Source organism: Centrocercus urophasianus, unplaced genomic scaffold, assembly GCF_019232065.1.
Source record: "Centrocercus urophasianus isolate 14NV4802_14NV808 unplaced genomic scaffold, USGS_Curo_1.0 seq_11, whole genome shotgun sequence".
NCBI classification, from domain to species: domain Eukaryota; kingdom Metazoa; phylum Chordata; class Aves; order Galliformes; family Phasianidae; genus Centrocercus; species Centrocercus urophasianus.
In genome coordinates this window covers 430,761-435,922 of record NW_024884253.1, presented here as the reverse complement: position 1 = coordinate 435,922, position 5,162 = coordinate 430,761, and positions in this window count along the sequence as shown.

Here is a 5,162-nt window from a genome sequence, read left to right as displayed (position 1 = left end):
TGCTTTGTGATGTGTATTTTTGCCAGTTGTAAGTGAATTGGGCACACTAGTTGGGTGACAAATTGGGTTGGTGAATGGGTCAGTTTTGTCTGAATCTGGAACTGGGAGAGGTGGTTTGGCCCTAGTGTGAACAGATCCACGGCAAAGCAATCTTAAGCATCCAAATCAATCCATCAGCCCGTGCTGAGCCATCTCCAGTATGCTACAGGGGGAACTGGTGGCTTTGTCACACGAGTTATTTCATGGAAGTAAAGGAAGAGGTGAGGAATGGAGCTCAGACTGAATTGCTCAGAGGCTTTACTCCTGAATAAAAAAGGAAACCATTCAAACAAGTCATCTTTGCTTCAAAATCTGTGTTCCTGTTGCTGGAAGAGCCTTCATTGAGGACAAAGGCATCACTCCCAGCTGGAGGAAGAAATCACTGTAGGGTGGCTAGGTCTTTGGCTGGAGGGGAGGTGGCTTCCAGAAGCCATGATCCCACCCCAGAGCTGAGTCACTTGAGGAATATACACCTCTCTGCTCTGTAGAGGAGGTGAAAGGACAGAATAAGATCTCCTTTCCTGAGGCAGTGAGGAGTTCAAACCCCTTCAGGTAGGAATGGATGAACATCAATGCTTTCAGCACTAAGGAGTAGGTGTTGCTCTGCTCTGTTTGGACTCAGCTTCTCATCTGCCAAATCAGGTTTAAAATAACATTTTGCATCTTTTTGACTCCATTTTGCAATATAGACATTTAGGACTTGTTTTGCCTTTGATCAGGTTTCTGTGCCCAGCACCAATCATGAAGCCCTGCCAGGTTTTAACCGTGGAGGGTCTATCAGGTTTTTAAAGCCACCTACGAATGTTCTGCTGCGCTAGATCCTCTTTCCACCTACTACTGACATAGGAAACTTGTGATGCTGGAGGCAGGATCACCTCCCCCTCTGATGACAGCTTTTCGGATGTGTGCTCTATCAGCAAGAACTCCCCACTGATCATTTGCAGAGCTGGATTCTGCCATGCTTCTCTTCTTCATCTGAACCAGAGAAAACATAAGCAGGAAACACAAGAGCCAATGCAAAAATAATAATAATTAAAAAAAAAAAAAAAAATGGATTTATGAATGTGATGTCTCTCCAGCCACCATCCCTGCAGTGAGGAGCTCCAGGTGTGTCTAGGAACTGAGGCCATGCACAGCTGTCTTTGGGATGAACATCATCATTTGGGACCAGGTAGCACATCTCAACTTATGGCCAGCAAGGACGTACAATGAAGGTTTTAATCCTCTGTTGATTTTTAAGACCCTGGAGACAGATAACAGTGGTGTTTGCAGTCAGCTCAGGGAGAGCCCAGCAAACCCTTGGCATGTCAGATAAGTTTCTTCCCTCTGGTTTTGACTTTTCCTTTTCCTTTTCTAAAAATCTGCTGGGCTATATATCAGTTATGAGGGAAAGGTCTTTTGACTTTCCCCTCCACGGAATGCACTTCTCTTGAAAGCACCACCCTCTTGGGGCTCACCTCCTTGCTGCTTGGCTTATTGATACCATAACCGGTAATGATTCCTTGGATAACAGGTGCTCATGTCCATCTCTTGGGGATATAAAAGAAAGCATCTAATGGATTAATGACCACCAGCTCCAATGTGGTTTGGTGCTGGGGTGCTGCTCCCACACAAGGTGCGCTTGCTACTATGCACTATGCAGAATTGGCTTGGTAGGAGGGTGTATCAGAACAGGCTTTCTCCTGCCCCAGGGAAGGGGAGTGATTCTGTGCCCGCTTGAATCATAGAGCTGTTTGAATTGGGAATGGCCTTTAGAGATCATCTAGTCCATCTCCCCTTGGACTCCCACTTCATCCACTTTCTGGATGTGGAAGAAGGCGTCATCACAGAGTGGTTGAGGTTGGAGGTACTTCAGGTACCATGTGGTGCCATTCTGCTCCAGCATAACCCCTAGAGCTGTGTTCAGCCCCCCTGTCCAGATGGGGTTGGAGATCCCAAGAGCAGCCCTCAGACCCTCGATGGTCCCCATGCCACCTTCAGCCCAGAAGTGATAGGGGAAATCCTGGGCTCCAGCTTGTCCCACAGCCTGGCACTGGGTACTGCTGGCAAGAACCCTGCTCTGTTCTCCTGTACCTCCTTGTACATGTACATGTACATGACATTCCTGTCATCCCCTGAGCTCACCTGGTCCCAGACTGAGCATCCCCCGCTCTGTCAGCTTCTCATCCCATCAGAGCTGGTCCATGCCTTTTGGTGGTCCTTCATTGTACTCTCGCCAGCCTGCCTCCACGGTCTCTTGTGTACCATGGGCCCAGCGGTCTCACCCACCATCCCTCACCCTCTGTGCATCCTGATGTGGAACAGCCTGCCTTCTACCACCGCCCTTTCCAGCCTGAGCCCGCTGGAGGGCAGCAGCACCCTGTCCATGCTCCACTCACTGCTGCAGCAGCATCTGCCACCCAAGGGTGAATGGGAGGTATCCCTGGGGTGCTTTAAGACGAGTGCGAAGCGTGGCATGAAAAGTGGTTCTAAGCCCTATATTCTTATGGGACAAAGTAGTTCAAAGGAGGGAGGAAGCTGGTCCTTTGTGAAATTAATCTAGACGAATCCTGGTGCATTAAGAGTCATCTTTTATAAGCAAGTAGCTTTACCACAACTCACCCTTCCTTACTTCGATCTGCAAAATTTTTCCCTAGGCAAAATGTGAAGCTGTCTCGCTTTGGAATCACCATCCACACGTGAAGAGCTGCCTCCAGTTGCCACTGGCAAATGGCAGTGACCAGAGATTAATAAATTTCTACTGTGTCACAAACTCCACTGCCATAGAAGAACTGATTTCAGGGCTTTTGCCAGCTGCAGTATGCACTGGGTGACCAAACTTTGGGCTAACTCAAATAGTGAGGTCCAGAGGGCCTTGCTATGGGGCAAGGAGATCATGCAGTGGTGAAACAGAGTCATGCCATGGAGCAAAGTAGATATGCTATAGAGCAAGAGGTCATGTTGTGATGAAAGCAGGTCATGCTGTGAAGGAAGAGGGTCATATTAAGGGGCAAGAGCATCATGCTGTAACACAAAGGGGTCTTGTTATAGAGTAAGAGTTGAACTATATGATTTTAGATAGATTACATGATCTTAGAGACCTTTCCCAACCTTAGCAATTCTAAGATGGCCGTGTTAGGAGGCAAGTGGGTCATGATGGACAAGGGAGTTGCACTATGGAGCAAAGTGAACCTGCTATGGAGCAAATGGGTCACACTCTGGAGAAATGGTGTCATGCTAGGAGTAAAGAGGATCATGCTATGGGGTGATGAGGAATGCAATGGATCAAAGTATTCATGTTACAGGACAAAGAGACTTTCAGGGTCCTGGAACTCAGTGGGGCTTCTCAAGTGACAGAACAAGCCTAGACAGTGTGATTTCACCCAGCATGGCTGGTGCAGCAAGGCTGTAAGCCCAAAACTTGCACTGAGCAGAGCCAGCAGCCAACATGACCATCCCAGAGCTATAGGTCCTGCTCAGCTCCTGGGGACAGGGGGTAAATACACCCCACAGCATATGAGGAGCCCTTTTTTGAGCACATGAGCATAGATATCCAGACCTATACACTATGCAGTGCAGCAATGCCAATGCAGCTTTCTACCAACAGAAAAATGAGTCAAAGGCACATTAGTCTGATACTGGTCTGTTATCTGACTGTTTGCCTTTAACCCCAGACACTCCCAATGAACTCATCTCATTTTTTTCCTATCTCAGGAACAGTCCTTCTCTTTTTCTCTGCACTCACAAAAGGCCCCATCTTTAATGGGAAGGACAGAACTGAGCCATTCGGAAATGGCTCCTGAATCTTTAATAAAGCAAACATTGCTTGGGCCATAAACATATGATGACAGCAACAGAGGCTCTCAAGCTTATTGCCTGGCCGCTAGTTCTTTACTTAACTCTGCCATAATGGCTTTAATAGCCCGGGAGGGAGCTGAGGTGAAAGTCCTATTAAAAAATGTATTTCCGAATTTAATTGAGGCTCCATCTGTGGGGAAAGACAGAGGAGAGGTCGCTCCACAAGAGAGCCATGAAAAAAGAGCTCTCTCCTCCTCCACCTCTGCCTCCCCTTTCTGCTTCTATCCTCGCTGGTTTGTGCCTGGCAGCAAATCTCACCCGAACTGGTGGCCATGGGGACATGGAACACCCATGGGATCTCCTTGGGGAGACTACCAGTCCACTGAGACCCTCTGCAGCATAGGGAGGGGGCACCCCGATTTGTGATGCTTGTCTTCTGGGTGTCCCCTTTGCAACTGGCCATGGATTCCATCAGCATATGCAGGCAGCTCAGCCAACCATGCCAGGCAGCAGCACCTGCCTGCACCCAGGCTGGTCATAGGTATCAGTGGGTTTTTGATCTGTCTGTCCTCCCATCCATCTGACCCTCATGTGGCCCTTCTGTTATCCATCAGTCTGTCTAACAGCCTCCACTAGCTTCTATTCACCTGGACCCATATACATGTATGCATAGAATCATAGATTTGTTTGAGTTGGAAGCAACCCTTAAAGTTCATGCTGTCCATTTTCCCTGCAAGGAACAGGGACATCTGCAGCCAGATCAGACTGCATAGAGCCACAGGGGTTGACCAGTGAGAGAACTTTGAATGGCTCCAAGAATGGATCATCCACCAGCCCTCTGGACAACTTGCTTCAGTGCCTCACCACTGTTATTGTGAGAAACTTTCTCCTTATATCCAGTCTAAATCTCTCCTCTTTTAGTTTTGAAACTATTTCCCCTATTCCTATCACAGCAGACCCTGCCAGATTCTGTCCCCGTCTTTCTCATAGATCCCCCACTAGATACCGAAAGGCTGCTCTCAGGTCTTCCTGCAGCCTTCTCTTCTCCAGGCTGAAGAACTCCAGCTCCCTCGGTCTGTCCTTGCAGGAGAGGTGTTCTATCCCTTGGATCATTTCTGTGGCTCTCCCCTTATTCTATTGTATAAAAATATATGTATATACATACCCCAACATTATCAGATTGCCACAGCTCCATCTATAGCCTACTAACTATCCATCTCAATCATTCTATCTATCTGTCTGACTGTCTATCTGTCTAACCATCCACCCACCCATCCATCCATCCACCCATCCATCCATCCATCCATCCATCCATCCATCCATCCATCCATCCATCCATCCATCCA